A 27,019-nucleotide genomic window follows, 5' to 3' on the forward strand; every position below is an offset into this window, starting at 1 on the left:
CTAATTTGATTTTAGCAAACACACCGTTCATTTCAATTCAGTCTTTTTACTGCCACCACCAATAGAAACTTTGAAGCTGTGGAGCATGACTGGAGCATCAAACTAAAAGCAGCTCACAATATGTGAGAGCTTTCACATTAGGATCATCCAGCGGATTGGTAAAAGTGGTGGTGAGTGCTCAAGAAAATGGTACATTTTGTTGTTTTGGAGGGAATCAAATGAGATTGTTTTCCTTTAAAGTCCCACTCCAATCACCTCTTGATCTATTTAAAATTGTTTTAATTATGATTATGTCATTTTTAGCCCCCTCCCCCCAAAAATTCTAAGACATAGTTTCTGCAGCTTGCCTTTACGCTCATGTTAAAATTCAATTGCAAGCAAACGCTTCACGCTTTCACATCTCCTGAAGAAAACAGAGCATCTAAGTGTCAGGAGTCAGAGTTCCGTCTCCCCCTCTCCAGAGTACTGACTGCACTTCATCTCCCAGCAGCCCCAGCACACATTTCCTGGATGCTGCTCTGTTGTCTCTCATTTGCCAATCATCCACAGAACACTTCTGCACTGCACAGAGCTTCACTCAGTGCGAAGTATTGTTTGTGCCACCCAGCCTGCTTATATTCGATTGATTGCCGCCTGCCCTGACCCTTGCCTGGACCCTGACCACTCCGGTTGCTCTCTGATGCTCCCATGCTTGTTGCTGACTTTTGCCTGCCTGATTTAGATTTGTGGACTTTTAGCTGTGTTCATAAACCTGATGCAGTTGGAACCAGCTGTGTGCCTGTTCTGTGATGCTAAGAAAGACACACTGACCAATGTGAGACTACGGTCACATGTCCCAAAATGCAACCGCGGGATGACCCAAACGCACATTTGTTTGGCAAATTTGGCAGTAATCAGGAGGTAGTAGTTATATTTTCACATGCTATACGGTGGCTGTAGAGGCTTTAAGAAAAAGTTGACGGCAAGTGGACAATTTTTCTCTAAAACATGACATGACAGTGTCCTTCCAGGGACATTTTGAGTCAGTGACAGGTGGGGATGACGCCAGTACAAAATCAGGCGACAGCTGGGTTGCCACAGGTTGGCGGCTGTTAGCAGCTCCGGTTGGACGATGTATAAATGTCTCCGGTCTACAACCGTACATACTGCCCGGGGGTATATAAGAAACGGGCCATTCTGGACGCATGACGGCTGCCTGACTGCCACCATCTACATTTATGACCACGCCAATGATTTTCCAAAAAAATAAGCAGCAGCATGTAAAACATCCATGAGGTAACTAAGCTTTGTTTTGTTGATTTTCAACCACCTGTGAGTCAACAATTATGAGTAGTTTTTCATCGTTAAAGTACAATTTCACAAAATTTGTCAGAATATTAAGAATGTAATGAATTTTTGTGAATCTGTTAAAAACCAAACTCGTCAACATGTTCATCGTTGCAGAAAATTAAAAAACTCGGTTTGTCTCGGCCTGTGTCTACATTTAGAAATGCAGAGCTGATGCCATTTCTCCATACAGCCTCACTGTGAGTGTGTGCAGCCTGTGAATGTGTGGGCTTAGCCTAGCATGCTCTTCAGCTGCGCTTCCCTCCTGGGAAATTCCCGCAGCTCCTTCGGAATCAAAAGTTGCACATAAGTCACTCCCTCCAGGATTTTGTGATTTTGCGATTACAGCTATTAACGTAAATTCAAGCAAAACCCACAATTTTTTGTTCCCCCTGCAACTTTACATTTTCATAGGAACTTTACTGTAACTTTGACCAAACTAACATGACAACAAGGGAGACGACGCAGCTTTACGACTGTTTACTTCTGACTCTTTCCCAGGAGCCGTGCTCTTTTTTATTAACTCTCTTTAGCCCTCTGTCTTTTTTAAAACTGTGAATTGAATTGAAACGTGGCTTAATTGAATTGTTACATCCCTACAAAATGGTGCTAAAAGCTCATCAAGTGTTTGTTTTTCATACAAATTGAAAGATAGAATGATCTCGGTTGGACTTTGTGCTCAAAAGCACTCAACTAAACAGAAAATAAGAAGAAAACTGATACCTGAAAACAGAGAAGTTGAACATCCCATAATACTTTCTAGTAAGATACACAAAAAAATGGTTTTCTTTACAGGGTGACACTAGAATGAATGTTTGGTTTGCTGTATTCCTCTTCTTCAATAAAAAGGAAAGTGTTGTGAGCTGTCCTCACAGTGATGAGAAGCAGAAATGTTTCCTCCGTCTTAAGCCTGTTGTTCTAAAGCTCTTTCCTTTTGGAAGGAAGACACAGTGGATTACCTTTCGCAGGCTTTCCCTTAAATCTTCTGTAAATTATTGCTGGCGTTGGTTTGGCTATTTCAGCTGTGAAATCAAAGCAACTCACCAGAACGCAATGTTCACTCAACGGGCACGAAGGAAACCTGGAAATGTTTAAAAAACAGAAACACTCAAAAATCAAAGTGACATCATGTGGAGACAACATTTAATGACGATCTGGCTTTTTAAGCGCCGCCGGGTTCCTTGCATGAAGGGGCACGAACCGGCGGTGACACACGCTGGCATGGCTTACATCACACACACTTACAAGAAAGCGCCTCTGCTCCAGGAGGTGACTTCCGCTGAATGGAATGCATGACGTCAGCGTGCAGAGGCAGGCCAGGACCGCACACTGGAAATCAAGGAGCGAGAATTCAACAGAATGACAGGAGGAGGCGGGGTTTCCTGACTGATGCTCTCCAGTTCTGCTGATGCTGCTCTGGAACTTCAAAGAAGAAGGAAACAGAGGATGAGGAAACAAGTTTTTTTTATTATTATTCTACCTCTGTTTGCTACTTGGTAAGTTGTCAGGCATCCAGGAAAATAGAAGTCAGAGCCCCACCCACTCTCACTCACCCATGAATTTAAGCGCCAACACCCAGTCGGTCTGTGCAACCATCACTTTTATCGATCAAGAAAGCTTTTGATTCTGGGATGATTTCTTATTCTCATGTCAAAAAACAATATTATTAGTCTGTACAATATAAGATACTGTGCTTTTCATGACTGTAAAAAGGCAGATGGAAAAGGAATATTTTGATTTCTCTTCTCCTAATTTCAACCTTCCGATGGTCTGTTACTGTAGCGCCTTTGATCACACCAAAAGAAGACCAAAAGAAGTTGTTTTGCCAACTCAAAATGTGTAATTTGTTGTTTAAAGGCACTTTTTTCTTTTACTTTTGTACAACTTTTAACATGTAAGTAAAATTCTTGAAAAAAATACTTGAAGTTATTAAATATCCTTTAAAGGATTTTAATATTGGTAAAAAAGTGGGCATTTTGCTCTTAATCTTAATTTCTTTTTACAATTATTTGTTTTTCTCTGCAGCTGTTTTATTGTTCCTTTTAAAGAATTATTTGACTTTATGAATGTCTGTAAAGTATGGCGATGAAATACACCTTTTTCTTTTTAAATTACGGCTTTTAATCTTGTAAATTTGCGAGAAAAACGTTGGAACTGTTGAATTACGAGAATAAAGTCATATATTTATGACTTAAAAGTCAAAAGGTAAATTTATAACTTTTTTTTCTTGTACATTTACAAAATTAAAATTCGTAAATGTACAAGATTAAAAGTCGTACATTCACTAGGACGGCCCCTTTGTTTTTTGGCGGCCCTAAAACATTTTCATATTTTTTTTTTTCCTTTGGAAGTTTAATTTTGGTGCAACTTTCGACTTTAAAGTCCCACGCCAATTATCTTTTGATCTATTTTAAAAAATGTTCCCAGTGGTCTTTTAATTATGATTGTGCCATTTTTAGACAAGGAAATCAAAGACGTTCATGGATCTGTTCGTCTACAAGCGGATGCATCAGAATGGAGAGAAGCAGGGAGCTTGTTGCCGTAGTCGCTTCGGCATCACAACCACAACCTTTTTCAGTATTTTTACGTTTCTTCCTGATTCGCATCAATTTGATTAAAGACATTTTCCGAAAGGTCAAATATATCCTCCATCATTTGAAAAAGTCCCACAAGAACATGTTAAAAACACAATTTTTATTGGAGTGTGTCTTTAAGTTGTGGTGCCTAAAAGCAAAAATGAAACCAATAAATTTACACGGATGTTACTCAAGGTGAATTCCTGCCATGACGACAGCACCGCTGCAGGAAAGCCACCAGACAATCTGCTGTGAAAAATTATTTCTGTTTCCAGTAACTGCTACCAGTTTTCTTCATGTAAACAAGTATGAGGTAATAACAGGTAGTCGGCCTAAATCACTTGATTTTCTTTTTTCTATCGGTCTCTGAACGGCCAAGAGGATCCTCTCATTATCTCTTGGCTCACTCACCTCCACATTGTGCAAAAAAAAAAAAAAAAAAAAAGCTGAGACAACCGTTTTCCATCATGTCCCATTTCAACAATTTGCCAATGCAGCAACGAATGAATGTGGCATTCGAGATAAGTCATAATGACTACTTTAACGATGGTAGCTGCTGATAACGGAGAAGTTAAGGTGGCAGATCCGCCAGACTGTGAAAGTGTGTGTTAAACAATTTCCTTCTGATGAGATTACTCCCCATTCATTCGGCACAGACTCAGAGCTCCCTCGGCCTCCTTTGATGCTTCTCTTTTCACACAGATCAAAGGGAGGAGACCCGGGAACATCCATGCATTAGGGGCAAACAAGCTGCTGCACAGACAGAATGGGTGCATCTCCAGGTTAGTTATTTTAATGAACTCCACCTTTCTCTTTTTTAATACCCAAAAGAGGTTATGATTCATGAGCTCCTCCACTCTAGATAATAACATATTGAATATTAAATTCTAACAAGTCTGAGGTTTGGGTGGAAAAGCTGGTATAAAACAAAAGATCTGCACGCACACTAGGCCAAAACCGGTTAAACTGCATGTAGGAAATTAGTCGCTTTGAGGTCTATTTGAGGGCATTGCTCTTTAAAAGGTGTTCCTGATTTGGAATTTGAATTTGCACAAACTTAAATAAACTCAAAACAAGAAGAAAATCTCATTAATATTACTATTATTAAGACAGCATGTAGTAAATTACAAAATAAAAGTTTCTTTAAGGTCTATTTAAGGCTGTAGCTCTTTAAAATTTGGACGAACTTGTTTAAAACTACTGAAAAAAAGAAGAAAATACAGTCAAATGTTTTTTTTTCTGCACACATCGGTGACCAAAACTGGTTAAACTGCTAGCAGGACTTACAAAATAAAAGCTTTTAAGGTCTAATTTAGGCCGTGGCTCTACAAAAGGTGTTCCTGATTTGGAATATGAATGTGCACAAACTTGTATAAATCCAAAGAAAAAAGAAGAAAATCCTGTCAAGTACTTTTTTTTCTGCACGCACAGTTGGCCAAAACTGGTTAAACTTCATGTAGTAAATTACAAAATAAAAGTTTCTTTTTGGTCTATTTGAAACAGTGGCTCTCCCAAAGATAATTCTGGATTGAAATTTTAATTTATAAGAACTTGTGCATAAAACCAAGTACTTTAATGTAAAACCAACCATTATGTACAACATAGTCTACAAAATAAAAGTTTCTTTAAGGTCCAGAACAGAACAGGGGTGTCAGAATCCAGGTCTTGAGGGCCGGTGTTCTACATAACCACCAGCCTGCCATTGAAGCTCCTTATTGGTCAAACCATTGGCTGTAACTAGGAAGTGGACTGAGTGACTCCTCCTACCTTGTGTACCAAACAGGAAGCACTCGCTGGCTCCAAGAAGCCAAAATCCCAATGATTTATTTATATTCAGAATAATCAGGAGTTTGACAACTCTTGTCGATGATCTCTGAAGCGTATTCCAGGTTTGGAATTTGAATTTGCAGAAGAAACCAAAGCAAGAAAAACTTGTCAAGCACTTTTTCCTGCACACATAGTTGGCTAAAACTGGGTAAATTGCATGCAATAAATTACAAAATAAAAGCTTCTTTGAGGGCTATTTGAGGCCATGGCTCTTCAACCGTAGAACGCTTTTGCCGGGTAAATTTTACCAGATATAATATACCCAAATAAAAGTATTTGTCATTAAAAATAGATCAAAATATGCCAACACATGATAAATTAAAGTAATTTTCTTTTATTTTCAACTGTGGTATATGTAACAAAATGGAAAATAAAAACATAGGTTAATCCTAAAAAAAGCTTGAAAATTACATAAAAATTAGGAATTTGAGAAGAAAAGATTCCTAAAAAATATAATGATACTGGAGACTTGGCCTTTGATCCAGCCATTCCTGGGACATGTAAAACTTTACCCAGAAAAGGGCAATATATTAGAGACATGTAGATACTGTTGCTCAGGTAAAAATCCCACTGTGATGGGGGCTCTAGGGTTAAAAGATGTTTGGAATTTGAATTTACATTAACATGTTGTCGTGTTGTTCTTTTCTTTTTTTTGCACGCACATCATAGATTCCTACACAAAGATTTAAATTAAAGATGGGAAAACAAGCTGGTTTCCGTGTTTCCATGTTTGCATGTAATAAAATAGAAAAAAAAAAAAAAGTTCCTATCAGGTCGTGCCTTTTTAAAACGTTTTCCTAGTTTGGAATTCCAGTTTGCATGAACTTGCAAAAAAAAAATCCAGTTATGTATTTTTTCCCACGCTAAATTTCCAAAAAAGGCCAAGCAGCACAATACAGTTTTTTAAATAAAAGTTTTTTTTAAGTCTATTTTTAAGCTGTGGCTCTCCAAAAGGTGTTCCAGGTTTGGAATTTAAATTTGCATAAGCTTGCATGAAACTAAGCATTTTTTCCTCTTCCAATATTTTAAAAACCAGCTACTGCACGGTATAGTTTCAAAATAAAAGTTTTACTTAAGTCGTCTAGCTCTCCAGGATTCATTTGTATGAACTTTTATAAAACAAATGAACAAGAAAATCCCATCAACTTGTCATTTTTCTGCATCTGACCAAAAAACAGTTAAAACGAATGTAATGAAATACAAAATAAAAGTTTCTTTAAGGTCTATTTGAGGCTGTGTCTCCTTAAAGGTGTTTGGAATTCACAAACTTATTTAAAATAAAAAAAAATACTTTCTGTCAAATTCTCACTTCTGGCCAAAATCACCAGCATGTAATAAATTGCAAAATAAAATCTTATTTAAAGTCTATTTTAAGCATTGGCCCTCCAAAAGGTGTTCCTGGTTTCAAATTTGCATGAAAGCAACAATTTTTTATGCATGCATAATTTCCAAAAGCAGCTATGCTGCACAAAGTTTTACTTTAGGGATCTTTTTGGCTTTTCGAAAAAGGGAATTTGCATGAACTTTTATAAAAACAAAAGCAAGAAGAATGTCCTGTCAAATACTATTGTTTTTTTTATGCACATCTGGCCACAGCCAGTAAATTGCATGTTATAAATTTCAAAATAAAGGTTTCTTCAAGATCTATTTAATGCTTTTTGAAAGAAGATTCTGGTTTGGAAAATCAAATTTGCATGAACTTGCTTAAAACCAAAGAAATCATTTTAAAAAAATGTAGTTATTCATTTATTTCCACATGCATAATTTCCAAAACCAGCAATTCTGCACAATATAGTTTACAAAATAAAAGTTTTACTCAAGGCATCCTCTTGGCCGTGGCTCTCCAGAAGGAATTTGCATGAACTTGCACTGGGATCTGGATCTTTTTGCATTAGTGTTTCAGGTTTTCTCACTGCCGCAGGTTACATTTGGTTTTAAGTGAGAACAGCCACTTCCTGTCACACAGCTGCACTTCAGAGATATTGACACTTCTGTGACATTCCTCACCGGGGTTACCACAAGGTCTGCCCTTTCTCGTTTATGGTTGGAAAATTTTAAGTATTTTTATTGTCCAACAATAGTCGTGAAAAGGAAATCTTTTGAAGGACACTTGGCCAAATAAAAAGTTGGACTTTTACTGCAACAGGTAACTTAAGCTCTCGTTAACTAGAGAATATTGACTTTGAGTTTTGATTTTGGTGTACAGGAATGCTTGAAATAAAAAAAAAAGTGTTCTACTATGGTGGGCTGAAAGTAGTTTTCTTTCAAAAGATTAACTTTTTACTCATGTAAGTATTTCTAAAAATGTATGACTAAAAATTAGAAATAAAATAAGCAACAAAAATCAGTTTAATCAAAATACTACTTTTTTATTTTTATATTTATTTTTATTAGAGAAAACATATTTTAATGAGCTTGAAAATTACCATAAAAATCTTTTTTTTTTTATGACAGAACTTCCAAATTGGACTCTTCCTAAAATATTTTTGCTCAAACTGCAGGAATTTGCGCACATTAAATGTCCCCTGAAGTTTATTGAAATTTCCGGTTCTGGCTGTTTTATAGTCCTTAAATTCAAAAGCGCATGTGGTCGTTTGTCTGCTTGGCAAAACGCACAAACTGTGTCTCATCTGAGGCCAGAGACTCCAAGCTCTTTGAATAAAAGGAAAATAATCCAAACAATAATAAATTCAAACCAGAGATGAATTAATCTCCTGCGTTTCATTTGGTGCAAATCTCCGTTTGCCGGGTGGACAGACTCTCACGACCTTGGTCTGTCTTTCAGATTTTTGGCGCTCCGTGCAAAAATCGAGAGGGCAGAAGGAGCTTCACTTGGCATGAGGGGAGGATGATTCCCGAGCAGCCTGTCGACTTCACTCCCTAATGCTCTTTCGCCTGCCCCACTGACTGAGTTTTTAATAAATGATGAGATGTGGTATAAATAAACCACAAGGCAGTGCAACTGCCAAAAGGCAGGGAGAGATACCAAGGTAACACACGAAAGGTGTTAAATAAGTCAACAAAGGCTCATTTGCACTACTTAGTTTCTATCACTGTCATCGTGGAACTGCATTCAATTGGAAGTGAAGGAAGCTAACAAGTCGGATTGTGCACGTGCATGAATTGAAAATGCAGCAAAAGTTGTGCAGGATGTCTAAATATATCTCAGAGGGAATGAGCTTCGGGTTTTCTCTTCAGTTTGTTGTCATTTTTGCCAATTAGGCGTTCTATAGAATCGCTTTCTTTTATTTATATCAAGAAAAAGATTTAAACACAGCAATGCTCAGTGACCTGGAGAGTAATAATACAGTAAAGGAAATGAGGATTTGATCCTTTGCTGAATTTGCCTGAATAGAAACAGATAGTCTTAATAGTAGTTTCACTTGAACAGTGAGAGATGGAAAACCCAAAGAAAATCAAGAAATCCACTTGTATACAGATTTTTATATTTTATTGAGGCAAATAAGTATGTGATCATTAAGCTGACCATTAAGTCAACCACACGTCTCTACCAAATCTGAGTCCCTGATTGGTCACAGTTGCTGTGAAAAGCCCGATTTGAATGTAGAGCCCAAAACCGGACTTAAAAACTTGTGTGGTGATGCACCATTTTGGTAACCCACCTCATTAGAGAAAGAAAAAACATCAAATCTGGATGAAAAGATACTTTATTTTTGATTAATAACAAATATAAATATGATAAAACTGAACATTTTTGGGGGTTATTTTAAAACTGTGACTTTAGTTCTTATTTTAGTGCCAATTGCACCAATAGTTTGATGCTTTTTAGAGAAATTTATTTTTAAATCAGCGAATACTTATATCCTCCACTGTATATCATACATGACAATGTAGGACTTTTTTGCTACTTGCTACAAGCCACATCATTTTCAAATTTACTTTACTGTAAAAAAAAAAATATACATATATTTTGTGGTACAAATATAAAAGAAGCAAGAAAAGTACATAACATTGATTTTTGCTGTGTGGTTTTTAAGAAAGCTATTAGCTAACACTGTCAATAGTCTTTCAACATAGAGACACAATTTGTATCATGAACACATAAACCACAAGTAAACAGGCTGCAGTACGAAAAAAGATAAAGTAAAAGCTGCTCGATTTTTCTTTTTTTCCCCCAACATGAATGTCTATTGATTGCACAAACTTACAGCTTTGTCTTCCTCTTGCAAACCCCAAACTTGGCTCATATTTGCTGCTTCAAATTTGAAACTATCAGCAGCACATCCTGTTTCATCAGCAGATCATTGATCTTTTGGTCAGGAAGCAGTCAAACGGAGCTCACCTCTTTTTATTTCAGGCGACCACTGAGGAAACAATACTGTTGTGCAACAGGAGAGCGGCCGGCGCTCCAGCTCTGTCAATGCCACTTTTGCTCCAGTTCGGGTGTGTGAATGAAGGCAAACCTTGTCCCAGATTCTGCAAGTTGGTACAGAGTGAACTTTAAAAGTAGGTGAGCTTACAGCCTCACTTTTTCACGGAAAATTCTGTTGATTTGTGCATAAAAACAAAACACTCCAAACTGTTTATGGGTAAACAGTCAAGCTAGAACCGAACGTGTGCAGGATGTTATCAGTGAGTGTGGAGAAAGAGAGTTTGTGCTTGGAAATGATCCCATTAGAAAAACACATTTCAACCCTGAACATCAAGGACATCAGCGTCTCATTGTTTTTACTCCCTGTGCTTTTATATTGCGACTTGTGCATACATATGTGTTCACACAACCGCTGCTTTGAGTAAATCAACAGCGACAGTTGCAGGGTAGCTGTAATTAATGCTACGGTTACAAACACAACCCGGTAGCCGGAGGGGGGCGGCTGGAGGGTGGCAGTCAGAAATTGGCCGATTGTCAGACAATTTTGGGGACTTTTGGAGATTCTCATATCAGTCAATGATAGCGCTGCTACCTTCCTGCTACCCGCCTGTCACTGGACTGCCATCATGCGACCTCCAAATGTGCCCTGGGTGGCCACTGACCAATGTAAAAATAATTGTCCGGCGTATGGTGTGCAAAAATGCGACTGCCGCCGTGCAACCATCTGCTGAATTTACTTTGTGTGTGACCATAGTATAAGAAAGACAGGCTAAAATAAATAAAAATATTAGCAATTGTGACAAAGGACAGCACCTGAACACTTGAAGTGTTTTTTTTTCACAGCATCAGAGCCAAATTTTGCTAAACATTTAGCACACTTTAGTTTATTATTAAATGTTTTTCCCCATCCAGGTTTCTCATTACAACTAGAGCATTTTTTTTATTTAACCTTTATTTTACCAGGAAATCCCATTGAGATCTTGTTCAAGGGAGACCTGGTATAGTACATCATCATACATAGGAAACAGGAAGTGACTTCGTATGTAAGAATTTAAAGGTTTTTTTTTCTTTGTGTAAAAAAGCCTTTGTTTTTAATTTATTTCTGTTAAAATCATGTTTATTTATGTATACTTGTTTTGGTTAAGTTTAGAAATTCCGCAGGTACAAGGCAGGAATTTGTTTTGTTGCAGTGGTGGCAGCAAGGTCTCAAAGGAAAAAAAGGTATTCTTTCTTTGTTTTTTGGCGGGGGACAATACATTCCACTGTATATAATTTAAGTCATCTTATTTTTGAGTGTTTATTCAAGAAGAACCCCGACACATACGGTGTCAGAAGTGGGATTTGAACCCACGTCTCATACGTATTTTGTCCTTCCCAGCCACTATACTTCGACTCAAGCCAGAGTAAGTGCCCCATCACACCCCACGCTCTCCAGGACGCAAACATTTTAACTGAAAAATAAAAAAAATGTGAATACAATTTTACTCGATTGATCAGAGAAAACCAAATACGGAGATGAATTAAGAAAGAGTTAGGAAAGGTTGTAAATTACGGAGCGTATCAGGTCCCAGCTTTAGTGGAGCTGGAATGATGAAAAGGATGATGAAAGGCAAGGGTGAAAAGCTGAAATGCAGTGGGGGGGCTGTTTAAAATGTCCTCCATTTCATCAAAGTGATTATTGGGGGTACTTAGCAGCTTTCATATTAAAATGATTAAGGTCTCTTTGAAAAACTAAGAGCTGGTGCGGTTTTAGTCAGTGGGAGGCCAGGAATAAAAGGCTTTGGTGGTAAGAAAAGAATGAGGCTTAAAAACCGACTGCGTGGCAGAGCTTCTGCTCACTTTCAGGTAGATGATGCTTCTACTTTTTTGCAAGTAGGCTCACACATAAAACCTTTTTTTTTTTTTAAACTGTCCTTTTTTGACTGAAAAGTTCTAAAATACTGTTTTTTGGAGCAACAATAAAGTACATTTTCATTTGTTTTGGTATTTATCAGGTAAATTGTAATAATATTTTGTTAATCACATTTTCTTTTTTAGTTCATTATGCAGCAGACAAATCATTAGATTTACTGTAAAATATCTTTATTAGAATATGCTCCATTTTAGACCAAAAACTAGTAAAATTCTACAGTTTTTTTTTATTTTAATGATTTTTCAAATGCATCAATCATCCAATTTGTGTTTGCTGATTCTTAGTAAAAGTTCTGCAAAGATAAATCATTTTTCCGACAGCTGGTCTGCAGCTCAGCCAGCAGACGACAGCTGTAGACCCCCCGAGATCTTTATGTACACTTTACTGCAGCTCACATTAACATCCAACTGGAGGAGGGAACCTGTCCTGCATTTTCATGGCGCTGTATCCTAACAAGCCCATCAAAAAAATATATTAAAAAATAATTAAAAAAAGAGGTGTCAACAGTTTCTACCTCTCGATTTAGACCTTTCGTGACGAAGTGTGCGCTCGACAAAACCCAGCAGTCAGCCGCTTTGTAAACTGTTGCAGTAAATGCAACGGAGGAGCACATATTGATCCATTGATTAGCGTCTGAATGTGACTTTGCTCAGTTGAATGTTAACGGTTGTGTACAGATGCTTAGTAAAGCAAACAAATAAAAAAAGGCAAATTTTAGCAAGACAAGCTGTCCGTGTTGTAAATTCACAAGAAAGAAGGGGGAGGTCATGACCTTTGGTGGTCACTAACTGATTTCATTTAAGCTCCACAATTACAATTTTGCAGTTTGTAGGTGGATGTATAGTAGTCTCTTGCTATATTGCAATTAACGCTTCTTAATTTTTTTTATCAGTGCAATATTGTTATTTTTCCCAACATGCATCCTGATTGTCTCGTCAGTATATCTCCTATATCTACTGTATTTTGTTTTTATTCTTTAATACTGGGTTTATTTTCTATAAAGGTTTGAACTTTGAGAGCATAATCAAGACAGAAAAGTGTAAAAATGTTTTATAGCCTTCAAAAATCTCTAATTCTATTTGCGAATTTCATCTTATTTTTATAATGTAAACCCACGATAATTAAGGGAACACTTCCAACTGGAGTACATGATTAAATGCTATAAAATCTACTTTCTAAATCAGTTTTTCTTTTTAATTTTCCTCCTCTTAGGTTCATCAGTTTGAAATACTGATGTACTATTACCTCATCTTTAAAACTTCACTTGCTTTAATTCAATTTAGGTTTTGTTGAATTTTCTTGGTTTAAAGAATTGGATTAAAAATTGACATAATAAATTAAGTTTTAAACATAATCTGTTTCCAACGAACCATAATTTGTTTTTCCTCTCATCTTCTACTGCTGTGGAAACTGTGGGAGGCAGGAACTAAATGAAGCTTGTTCCTTTATAAATGTTTTTTTTTTTTATGCTCAAGTCTTGTTTTGAATTTGTGTACAGAGTAAAACACATTCTGACATAGATAAACATGAAATAACAAACACACACTGACATACCTTCGACCAACTTTACATGCACACATTTCTGATGGAGGACATATATGAAGAAAATGCGGCCATTTCTTTTTTTTTTTTTCAAATTGCTGTGAATCCGGTCTTTAGCTCTGATATTTCTCGTTGCACCAGTAATGTTAGGTTGGGATTGTGAGGGGCTATAAGCTAGCAAGAGGGAGTGTCAACAGATGGATGATGGGAAATAAATCCTAGCTTGCTTCAACGGTTCCGCCCACAATTTAGAGGTGAATTTCTAATGAACTACAGAGTTATGGAAAAAATGCCTTCAAAATTTGGACTACACTCCCAATTGATGACATCATCAATAGTTGCCGGTCGTCTAGGTTAGCACGGAGCTGCTGACACTCGGAAAATACATAAAAACATCGGTTTTATAACTTTAAAAAGGGAGAAGCCAAAGTGGTTAGGGGAGTTCTAGAAAACAACAGACTTTTGGGCTAAAAGCAGCATTATAATAATTGAAAATACAAATTTAAAAGTAGATTTTAGTGCAATTTTAAAATGTTTTTTATCTGTTTGGTTATTATTTATTTCTGATTTCAGTTTATTTCTAAAAAAAAAGTTATTGACTTATTTATTTTTGATGAAATGGGTCATTTGTCCACCCATTTATGAGCATATTTATTGTTTTAGGAGGACAAATTCATCTTTTTTTTTGTTTTAAAGGTGTGTTCGTTTCACTTAAAACTTTACTCCTGTCTTAATCTTTTACCTCAAATCTGTTCCGCTCTTTTTCAGAATTAAAACGTATTTTTTTTGTAGTTTAGTGGACGTTTTCTGAGCTGCAACACACACTGGAGGCTTGTAAAGTGACAACCTTTGGGCAGGACTCTTCATCCAAACGAGGAGGTGGAGGGGTTGATGTCAGGGAGTCCAACATTTACCTCCAGATCAGAGGAAGCGGGGCTGCAGATGCTTCACCTGGAGGGCTGATATATGCAGGAGGTGGAATCAGAGGACTGCATGTTACCCCCACTTCACACACACATATATATACTCTCCCGGGAGACGGTGAGACAATCAATCACTCCTGGCAACTACGGCATCTCACCCCGGCTCACCCTCTCTGGTTATCTGCCAGTTTAAACACTGGTGTTATCCTCAAATGACACAATATGGAGGCAAATTCATACCTGCTGGTTAGCTTTAAACAAGTTGATAAACTTTTGTCATTTAGGATTTTATTTGTTGTTTGGGGCATTTATCTACAATATTTGAAAAAATACTTTCCAGCTGTTCACATATGTCAAATTTGACCCTTTTCATCAGACTCAACTCAACTCCATCACTCAATTAATCAAACCTTTAGAGTTTCAAACATGAGTCCGACTTAAAAGGGATCAATTCAAATCATTTACAGCCTTTCAGTCTGGAAAAACCTAAAAAAAAAAGGAGTAAAACGGTGAAAAAAAAAGTCTCTTGACGTCTCATCTCTGTAGCTTTTCCACAGAGAGCGTCAGCATTGTCTAGAGACGGTGCCGAGATCTTCTACCAAGGCTTATTAATTCACAACTCTCATCTCCCCGAGCTGGCTATCATTACAGCACTATATATAGAGTCGCGCAGGGAATAGTGAGGGATGCACACACGCATTAACATTAATGACTTTAGGCTCTGCTCATGAGAAGTGTGTGCTCAGACACACATGTAACTGCAAGAAGGAAAAAAAAAAATCTGCGCACGACCCGAGAAATAAAAATTCCTTTGTTTCTAAACAAAGGAGCGACTGGTTTCCTTCTGACTTCCACCTCATTGTTATATCTCAAATGTGACAGAGATTTTGCGTTTTTAAGCATCCAGGATCGCTTTCAGTTTGGTTGTTTCTCCTGAATTTTGCTAATGAGGGCTCACAGGACCCCCCCCCTCCCCTGTAAAGGCAGGATTACACAGTCGGCCTCTCAGTAGTAACTCGATACTGGACTCAGCAGGTGTCTGGGCGGACCGTTTCCACACAATCTGGATTGAAACGCAGATCCGAACTCGTTGGACAGGAAAGGCTGCATCATCTTCCTCCCCTGCAGCACCCCCCCAGCTGCCCTTCCTCAGGCCCCATCCTGGGTGGCTCAGTAGTAGGATAGCAGATGGTGCTTATAAGATTGAAGGGGAGGGGGGTTTGCGCACATACTTCTGTCCCCCCCCCTGTGCGAGCCTGGGGGCTGTTTTGCAGCGTGTGGACCCAGCAGCAGCGGCAGAATGTGACCTCACTCTGTCCTGCGCCGCCCTCAGGCCTGAGCCCGAGCGTGCAAACCAAAGACAAGGCCAATGCCGTCCGGCCCCCCTTCCCCTCGCCTGCTGGAACACAAGGGACGTGAGGATGGGTCGATTCCTTTCCCCCACCCTTATCGGAGATCCATTAGGTGTCTTGTGCATGCGTGTCACTCACACGCCACATCGGGGTGAATGATTTATTTAAGGGGGGCTTTTATAATTTGTCAGAGATGGATGGCATCAATAGCTGATGAATCTGGATTTAACGCTGGGGAGACACAGGTGAGGAGGGCTGCAGGTATGAATCATCAGCTGCTTCAGAGCAGCAAAGAATGAAATTTATAGGCGACAACATGTTTAAATTATCCAGCCGTTCATAATTTAATTGTTTTATTGTTGTCGTCAATACATAAACGAGCATATGGATCCTCTGGGATTAGCTGACTAATTTGCCTAGAAGCATAAAACAAATTTGAATGAATAAGCAACCATTTAGATTATTTAGCATTGGGAATATGCAAATAAACACACAATTGCAAACATCTAATGAGGAGATAACACAGTGTTTAATCAGAATGGCATAGCAATGCACTAATATGACTTAGGCATGCAGGTTTTGATTGAATCTGCATTGTCCTGCAGTGAGCCGGTCCCACATTAGACAGAGGCTTATTACAGAGCTGTGAAATAGATGCAATGGGCTGAGCTTGTGTTTTCCTGGAGGCGCGCTGCATGCTCTCGTGTCAGTCTCGCTCACTGCCAGCAATGACCAAATCCGTCATGACATGTGGACAACAAAGAGCCACGAGAATGCCTGTCTTACGAGCCGGGTGCACTGTATCTCTCTCGTGCACGGGGGAGCATTACATGTCACAGAGCACTGAAATCTTTAAGCACCAAATCCAAATGAAAAAAACTGTCAAAATACTGCAGCCGAGGCGTTGATGGTGTCGGAGCGGAACTAGTCGGCTAGTGCGGGAAATTTTTCCGATACAGCTTTTTGCTGGAAAATTGTGAGTTCACTCATCAGTGGCTTTTTTTTTTCAGGCAATTTTTTAAATTAGCCCGAGATTAGGGAGTGCACGGTGATTAAGCTCATTTGAAGTATTGAGAATCCGTCTGGGCATTGGCAAAAGCCACAGTTTAATTAATCTGGTAATGGATGAGGAAAATAAGCACACTTACGTACATATCAGCATTTTGCTTAACAGGAGGAAGTGGAGAAGATGGAGGGGTGTGTAAAAGGGTGGGGTGGCATTTATTTATTTATTTATTTTTTGAGGCAGAAACACAAAGAGTGAAATGGAGCATGTTGCCAACAGGGAAATTAGCACTGAGTGGAGTGTGGTGAATGTAGTGTTTTTTTAATGTTTTATCTCGCAATTTTCCATGAAGTTTCCAGCTATCAAAAAAAAAAGGGGTGCATAATTGTAGCAAGCTAACAAGCTCCTATGCAAGGTAGCGAGCTTCGATCTAGGGAGCTAGTGTGCTCCACTGTAGCATGCTAGCGAGCTCCCTTGTATAAAGCTAGGGACCTCCACTGTAGCGAGCTAGCAAGCTTCGCTGTGGCATGTATGGGGCACATATGCACCGAGCTAACGAGCTCCTCTGTAACAAGCTAGCAAGCTCTGTTGTAGCATGCTAGCGAGCACATCTCTAGCAAGCTAAAAAGCTCAGCTGTAGCGAGCTAACTAGCTCCTCTGTAACAAGCTAGCGAGATCTGCTGTAGTATGCTAGTGAGCTCATCTCTAGCGAGCTAACAAGCTCTGCTGTAGCGAGCTAACATGCTACGCTGTCCATCGGGCATCTGGCTAGCGTAGCGTGCCTCTCAACTGATTCCCCACTTTAGCCAATGTGGGAAAACACGGGTGGAGCCACCACGGAATCTGTGGACAAACCCAACTGGGGCTCACATTTTCCAACCATTTCTAAACCATATGGGGCCCACTTGGCCTTGCTGGCTGCGGGGGGGGGGCAGCAGGACGTTAAACGTGTACAAACAGGGTGAAATAATGGCTGTTTTCATAGAAACGACCTGACCCTCAGACACAATCTGTCACTGAACATCATCCTCCCAGCCTGACAAATATCTGCACTCGCTCGTTCAGTCATTTATTTTATGAAGCTTGACAAAATAGCTGCGTGTGCATAAGCAGTCGCCGCACAGGACTGCAACAAAAGCAACATTTGGTCCCACAGTCCCTCAACTAAGGTGGTGCTTGTTAAATAATTGAGCCCTGGGAAAAAAAGGAGCCCTGGAAGAGGTTAAGAGAGACTGCAGAAGCCGTTCATGAATCCACCAGCATGGAGGCTTCTCACCCAGGACTGCCCCAGGAGTGGACTTCTTTGGCTAATTAGGCTTATGTCCCTTTAACATTTAATAACGACCAGCTGGATCTTCACTTGAATGCTTAATCTAAGTCGATACTGAAGGATTTCAAAAAGATTATCAGGATTACGAGACAAAAGAGTGTCCTTTCCTGTTTGGAACTCCCTCCGACATTTTTTTTTCTGATATATGAATTCAGTCCCCACAGCTGCAGCACACATTACATGCATCTTCTGCTGTTTCTTTGTTACGCTGCAGAAGCTCAGACATCAGCGCAGAACAGATGCATGCACTGCGTCATGCAGCCGGGCGAATCTGTGCCAGCGCGGATGACACACAGCCACCAATGGTATAATAATAAGTGCTGGGTGGGAGATTTTCGGAGAGGCTGTCCTAAAAAGCCTAATCACATATGGGGAGGTCAGTGGACCATCTGCTGAGTGATTGTTATCTTGGACAGCTCTCACCATACCTGAAGATCAGCTCCCTGAAAACACTTCCCATCTGCACTCATTTAAAAATAAATCCACTAATGAAAATAATTAAAAAAGTATTTAGTAAGGAAGTGCTGAATTGTGCACAAAAGCATTTTGCTCTGAGTTTACATGAAGACATCACTGTCTGTGGACCCTTTCTGCTCCAACTTCACAGCTTGAAAAACAGATAATGTTGGTGTGGCCTACTTCTTTCCCCCTCTGCCTTTCCCATGTGTGCAATAAGGAGTGATGGCATGTCTTCTAAGGGGAAATTAAATCTAAATGTGAGGAGGCCTTGAAGAGGAAGGGTCAGCGCAAGAGGGGAGAGGAGAACCTGGCACTCGTGCAAATGTAAAATAAAGAACTCCAACGCTGCACATGCATCTACTTAAAGTTTGAATATAGATCCAGTGATTATTGAGTTAAGCTTTTCCACTAAAAGAAGGAAATCCTCAGTAAAGCTTTAGCTGTTTTGGCACAGCTTTCATGTGTAAAAACTCTGTCATTATGAGAGAGGAGCTTTCAACTTTTCTTTCAACCGTGCTTTAAAACAAAAATGTCTCAGCACATTTTTCCTTAAAAGCAGTTATGCATCACTTTCCCAGCCTACAATTCAACAGGCTGCATGAATTAGTAATTTATCAGAGATTCTACATTTCAGTTGCATAAAGATTAGCTACTACACATCTCTGCTCATGCAAGACAATATTACTATAATTAAATCAAATTAATTAATAATTCATCAATTTCTTATAGATACAGTCTGTAATTCCAGCTACTAACTGAATTTTTTTCAGCAAATTTTTAAAGAGAACCTGGTTGCAAACTCATCAGCCGGAAGCAGAAATTCCACAAGATGTAGTCACTTTTATTAAAACGTTTTATTGTAAATAAATGGTTTAGTGATCGGGATTAGCTTAAAACGTGTCAAAAAGAGGGTAAACGCTGTATTAATTTAAATAAGGATATTAACAAGTGTTTATGTTTGACTGAAGTCAGTGTCAGCTCTTTACACGATCAACGTAAATGAGCTCATTTTGTCACCGGAAAAGCAGCTTTGCGAAGAAATATAACACTTTATGTTAGTAATGTGTTGCATATTGGTGAAAAGCAGCTTTAAAGCGTTGCTTACCAGTGCAAAAAGCTGTGCAGATCTATGGAGCTAAATTGGGGTTAATATTATATGAAAACCAAATAAAACAAATGAAAAAGATTTTGGTGTTTGGCCAAAAAAAAATGTAAAATGTCCAAAACAAAATTTGGACTAAAATAAAATTAATTATTTTCCGTTTCAAATATTCTGTTTTTCAGGTTTCAAATTTTTTTTTTTTTTTTTCTTTCAAATTGGACATTTTCAGTTCCAAAACTTGTGGCCCCGTCGTGGCCAACAGTTTTCAAAAGGAGTTGAAAGTGAAAAAAAGATTTGAAAAATGTTTGGAAAATCTGTTTTTGAAATCGAAATATAATAGTTTTGAACCCTTAAAAACAGAACCTTTGAAACTGAAAATAATTAAACTTATTTTAGAATAGCAAAAAGTTTTGTACATTTAAAATTGTTTATGCCCAAAAACCAATATCTTTTCAATTTGTTTTATGTGGGTTTCAAATAATATTGGTCCCAAATTAGCTCCATACAGATTAGCTAATTTACATTGATCATGTAAGGAGTATGTCGAAGGGCATTGTAGATTTTGACAGAGGTGTTTAAAGCCTCAAAACTTAAAACAAAAAAAAAATTAACTTTTTGGGTCGCCTGTTATTAGCTTTTTTCGACCCAAAACAAAAGTATTTTTCAACCAAAATTTGGGGTGGGGGTTGGGTAATGTCCCACTTCTGAACTTCTAATGATTTTCTGCTGCCATCTTGTCTGCAACCTGGTTCCTCTATAAGCGGCTCATGCCGCTTTTCTCCTTCAGAATCACCTGGAATGACATTGATTGTGTTGGTTGAAAAGTTAGAACTTAAACACTGGAGCTCGAAGGGGTAAAACTAGTTTTGAACGGGTCACGTGATCACAGGGATCGCCCATTTTTTAAGGCAGTAACTGATGTTGACACCATTGACTGTACATGAGAACTGTACTAAGCGAACCATAGAAAATGACTTTCATATTTGTGACTCCAATGACATGACGTCCATTCAGTCGCCGTTGGTCCAAGTTTGAGACAACATTTCCATGGCAACCACTGTAGCCTATCAGGAGTGAGCTTGATGGAAGTCCACACCCCTACCACTTGAGGAGAATCTGTCAATCAACACTTTGGAATGTTCAACTTGAGACCGCTTACTTTACTTGAGCCATCTGATTGGCAGGTTTATAAAACGTGAACTACAGAAAAAATAGAATTAAAAATAGAATTAACAAGAACATGTTAAAATGGGTAGAAAGAAAGATAAGAAATAATTGACTTAGTATTAGATGTTTATTACTAAATAGAAGTCTGTGAAATTTTGGCTTTTTGAAGCCAGCAGGTACTTGTTTGGAACACCTGAGGATCGGGAAACACTCAGTCCAGATCTTATTTACAGTCAAAACACCTGTTTTGTAAAAGTACTTAACTCCAAGATACCAGAAAACATACGTTCTACTTTAAAGTTTAACAAAAAATACAACCAGGAAGGAACAAACGAATAGAAAAAAACTCAAACAGATCAACGATAGACATAAATACACTAGAAAGTCATCTCTAATGGTTTCTAAAAGGGTAAAATTGACATGTTTACTTTGCCCATTTTAACAAAAGCTAAAGATGGCAAATTGGGCGAGACAAGTTAGAGTTTTGATGAGTCAACCGATAGCCCCGCCCAGATGCCAATCGAAAATTCATGTCACTAAAAATGGAACAACACAATTTAAAGACACCACAAAATAGGTTCATTTTTAGTCAATTTGGTCAATTGGAAATTGAGCCTTCTACCTGTAGCTGGTAGTCGTGGAAATTTGGGAACAGAAGATGTGGGCTTACTTTTTATCCATCCATGGTGCACTTCACCTCTGACCTGATAATATCTGATCGTTTTCCTCCAACCCGGATGCAGGATGTGCTACAAATAGCACATTAATCAATAAAATCTGGCAGGGAATTAACAAGTAAAAGTAACAATCATGTGTTGCAGCCTTGTGTAAGCTCATAGGAAAGAAAGTAAGTCCAGCCTGAGCTACTTTATAGGTCACCTCAGCAAATGACCAGTGTTAAGACAATCAAATGGCTCTGGATAAGACAGCCTCGCTCTACACACAGGATTAGTTCTACTGACCCACACTGCCGCAGCTCGGGCCGCTTGCATTACGGAGCAATAACAAGCCTGTTGTGTAAAAGGCACACATGTCCGACTGTATAACCTACTTTCTTTCTCCGTGTCTGTCTGAGCTCCCTCCAGAATGACCCTGAAGATTGTAAGCCCGATAAGAAGACGCACTGAATTTAGCAGCCACTCTACTCCTGCTGGGACCATCTTAATTCAGGATGGGCATCTCAGTCAGCAGGTGAGTCCCGGCCTAATCAGCCAACCGTATGTCCTCCCAACCCCTGGCTGATTAAACTTCCCTCTCCCTTTTTACTGATTGCTGTACAGGTTGATAAATCATTCACATGCTAATTTTATGGTAATGCAGCTTTCAAACTGCCCGAGCCAATGCAACCTTTCAAGCGTGTCAAACTGTCACCTTCATCCTAAAATAGGGTTTAATTCCGTCCTGAAAACATCTATTTGTAATATTTTCAGAAATCTGCTGTCCTCCCACATGGCCCATCTGTGCAGCCAGGTTCGTAACAAGAGCTGCTCCTGCTCTCCTCTGTCTTTTTCTGGGTCACAGGAGCAACTCTACCTCACAAGTCGGCAGCAACTGCCAGTTGGACACCAGATCTCGGTCAAATCACAGACGCATCACAATCCAAACCTAATACCCGTCCTACACACACAGATACCCGGTGTCAGAATTCCTCCCGTATGATCCTCCATCGCCGCTGAATTTAGGTCACGCCTGTTTACCTTGTTATCGTGTGAGTTCAATATAGACGTGAATAGAGAGCATTGATGCTTTAATGCAGCTAAAGCCGCCGCAAAACCAGCCACCGAGCGGGAACGGTACGTCTTGTTTCAGCAGCTGATGAACATCTGTTCAGCATTAGCGGTCACAGCTTTGTGGTCGGCGGTTCTGTGCCAAACCGATAAAGCCGGATCCTCAGGTACAGCCAGCTTGGAGAGCAATGATAACTTTATTTAACTGAAGCTTAAAACAAACTGAGTTGGCACATGAGAGCAGAAATCATTGGATGATACTTGGGATACATTTATCGTTTGGAATTTGAACATTTCTTGAAGTTTGTGCGGGACAGCTTTTCTTTATTAATAATTACTATATATTAGGAATTAGGTGTGTAACTATTCATTTTAGCAAATATTAGATTAATGTCATAATTTGTGGGTGATTATCCAATTTATAGTTGATATTGATTCATTTTGAACGATCTGATTCACTGACAAAATCAATCTTTAGCCAAAACTTCAATCTGTGTGACTCAGAGATAAATACTATCTTTCAAGATAATCAAGTTTAATTTAAATATGTGTAAAAACAACCAAGTAAACAAGAATTAATCGTGGCACTTCTTTATGTTATGGTTAAAAAACAAAAAAAAAAACATTGTGTCTCAAGACAAATGCTGTTATCCAATATAAATATAATAGATTTTCATAATTTCTAAAGAATTTTATAATAATGTGGATCGATTCGATTACCAACCAACTTAGATAGATCAATCTGGTTGGATTGTTAGAATATAAATCAAAGATACAAAGTTATTTGAATCTTTTCAAGAACCGTGTATCAAGTTGTGTATCAAATCATGAGAGGCAAAAATACACACCCATAGTTTTTATGGAATGCAAGTGTGTGACGTCATCCGTTGGTTTTATTAGACTTACTTGAAGCCAGTTTTGCAATAGTCACCATGACAACCAGAAATTGCGTCACAAGTTTTCTAAAAATAATGAAACGGGAGAAACGTGCAAGTCTGACAGTAGTTGGAACACGCCCAGTATGACTGTTTTACAGCTAAGGACTTGACGGACACATGTTATTTAAAATGCCACACCCCCATTGAGTGCTAATGCAATCCCATTTATAATGATAATTGTGTAAATCAGATTTTTATTCCTGGTGGCTTAAAAAGACATGAAAACATGCCTGTTGAGTACAACATTGTGTACTGTACTGATGACAATTTCACCTGAAACTTGGACATTTCTCTGTAAACTTGCACATTTTGTCTGATTTTTGCACATTTCTCTTCACATTTTCCTGTACCAGAATCCTAAAATACTTGTATTATGACAATAAATGCTTCTTATTCTATTCTACCTCCTGGTTATCTCATACTGTTAGAATGTTTTTTTTTTTTTTCTGAAATGACTATTAAAAGGCAGAAAAAACCCAAAGAAGCCTTCTTATAAAAGCTATAAAAGTGAATAAATATACAAAACTGGCATCAACAGAACAGGTTAGGTCTCCTGAGTGTCTCACTCCAGCAAACATTTGTCAAATTTTAAAGTGAACCAGCTTCATTCCACTTGAAACCCATGTTGAACCTCCGGCTGCATCACTAAGCCACTGATCCTGATTTCACAGCACCGATCCCAGGAGGGAGGACATTCCTGCGTGTGTGTGATTCACACATTCCTGGGGTTTTAGCAGAGGTCATGATGAGCATATTTCTGCGCTGGTGTGGTACCTTTTTGTTTACATACCAGATGTGCTCCAGGGAAGCAACAAAAGGTCTAAACGAGACGTTTGGAAATCTGAACACAAGTTAGTATCTGGAGTGGAGTAAATTCCACCAGAAAGCAGTTTTCGACAAACTTTTAGCTCCTCAGAGCCTGACCTCTGACCTTTCCCAATCTGATCAGCTAATTGGGACATTCAAAGGAGCGTAAGCAGGAGTCCAAGCCTGCTGGGAAAATGCCAGCCCCACTTGAGCGGAAAAGACCTTCGTTACAGATCCATAAAGTCAAACAGAAGAACATCCCAATCATCTCAGTTAAAACAGGGCAGTCATCAGCATTCAGACGGTCAGCGTGGATTTATGAACCACAAGATTGCAGTACCTTTCACAAGCAGTTAGCTTATGAATAATACATGTCGGCCATATATGATGAGCCCATCTACAAGCATCCATAAAGGTTTTTTATTTGCAAGGCAGGGGCTGGCCTGTTAGTGGCTCCTCTCCATAAAAATTGGGTCTTCACTTCCCTGGCTTCTCTGAAGTAACAGCACCATTTGGATAATGGCGCACTAATATTTCACATCAGCTCAGGGAGGTCTGATTTACTGCAGCAGCGCTGGGAGAAATCTTATGCAATCAAAGCGTTGCCTCACCTCCCGCTGTGTTATTTGAAAGGTGCTTATGAAATCAGCAAAAAATAAAAAAACACCTCATAGATTCAGGTTTTATTGAATGGAAACACTGCATTACTTGATATTTTCTCTTTTATTTTATAGTTTTGTTTTCGTTTGAATACATTTATTCACAAAAGTCTGTGTTAGTGTGTTTTAACGTTGATATTTTCTGTTGTTAACTATAACAACATCTTTAATTTTAAATTTGACCTATAATCTTCCAGAGCGATTTAAAACTTTCTTTTTGATTGCATTACTACTGTGTATAAAGTGTTTTATTCTGACAAATTTGAGCTTGAACTATTAGTGGTGGATATTTGCAGGTCTGGTGATGCGATACATATCACAATGCAGGTGTCACGATACGATACGTATCACGATATATCCCAAGACTGTATATCGTAGAAAATATTTAACTTATTTTTCTTAGAAAGAAATTTATCTGAATATTAATACATTTTTTTACATATATCATTATAAATATTTTATTTAATAAACAAAACAATAAGCTCTGCAACTGTATTTCATATACAAGTTGCTTTTAACAAAACAAATTCACTGCAATTTTCTTTTTGGTAATTTAAGAAATATTTATCAACACTCAACTTTGTCTGATTTTCACAACAAAATAGATTTCAGCACAGAAGAAATACCCTCAAAGATTAAATGTCTTAACCAGTAATGTTCCATTTTTATGTTTAAGAAAATAAAGTGCTGTTTATTTAAAACATTGCTCAATGTAACTGAACCGGTAGTTTGCTGTCCAGAAACCTTTAAATTAAAAAGTAAGACGCTTATAGGTAATAGTTTTGGCAGCATTTGATACAAATATCACCAAATAAAATATCGAGATATTTCACTGAATGAATATTTTCTGAAACTGAACTGCTGCAAATGTGACTTTCACCTGAACTAATCAGAAAAGTATGTTTTTAGTCATCATCATCAAATTGATACATTGTGCTTTTAGGAACATGAGCCTGTAACCCATGACAACATGAACACACAAACTGTCACAAATGTTTGCTTAAGATAAAAAGTCCAAAAAGGCTTTAAATCACTAAAAAAAAAAACTTCACCCCAGCTGCTGCTGACCAGTTTTTGACATTCATTAACCAGAAGACCCTGATTGGAGAAGATGTCGCCTGCACATGCGTAGCTACGGGTGTGAGCGCCGTGGCGTCACGCCCAGCAGCAGCCTGATAGCTCCGGTCCAACGCTGACCTTTGGGCTCCTGCTGCCAAATAATCTGCTCCACCTGCCGCCTGCAGGCAGCGGAAACACCCACCGGCCTCTATAAACAATGTTCTGCTCCTGTGCTCTGAAAAAGTTTGGCCTCCTCCCGTGTCATCTGTTTATTTAAGCACCCAACAGAAGGTGAGACAGTGGAGTTTGCTGCTATTCCTATGAAAACAAGTTTGAAAATGATCTTGGGAAAATTTGACTCAAACATGAAACACCCACTGGAAAAACCTGCATGATGATTGGTGGAATAACTGGTTCAAGAGGAAAACTTTCCTTTTTTTCCCCCACAAAACCACGGCAACAGAGGTGAAACATGAAAACTAAAAGAAAGCATCCAAAAGTCTGTCAGCCACTACTAAAAGAAGCTTATAACACAATGGAGAGTCTTTTTGTGAAATAAATAGATTAAAAATTGAAATTAAATCAAGTTCCACGATCAAAAGTTTGGAGGTGTTTTGACACTGGAATTGCTTTTCTGAGAGGTGACTCAAAAAGTGAAAAAATTGGAAGTTGATGTGCATTTTGGTGAATTTATTTATTTTAAAGAAAAATAATTTCAACATTTGACTAATTAAAGAGTTGGAATTGTCTTTGACACATATGCTAATCTTTGTCAGTAGTGATGTCACAGGAAGTTATAGGAAGACTTGGGCACCATAACAACACTCATGTGATTTTTTTTTTAATGCTCAAGTATTCATTTTTCAAATAATATTATGGTTATTTTTTACTTTACTTATCTTTGCTTGCCATGTCACCATTAACTTTCTGTAATAGATTCTCTTGTTTAAAATATGACATTAGTTCAAGATTTT

The 27,019-nt window shown here is 38.4% G+C and overlaps 1 long non-coding RNA gene across 1 annotated transcript in view; it reads right to left on the reverse strand.

Moving 5' to 3' along the window:
- Positions 1–2,452: 2,452 nt before the first annotated feature.
- Positions 2,453–27,019, reverse strand: part of LOC112151087 — a 78,180-nt gene continuing 53,613 nt past the window's right edge. Inside the window, exon 4 of the long non-coding RNA XR_002920072.2 lies at positions 2,453–2,655. This is a non-coding gene — a long non-coding RNA (uncharacterized LOC112151087). The remainder of the gene's footprint in view (positions 2,656–27,019) is intronic.

Source organism: Oryzias melastigma, linkage group LG20, assembly GCF_002922805.2.
Source record: "Oryzias melastigma strain HK-1 linkage group LG20, ASM292280v2, whole genome shotgun sequence".
Lineage (NCBI taxonomy): Eukaryota > Metazoa > Chordata > Actinopteri > Beloniformes > Adrianichthyidae > Oryzias > Oryzias melastigma.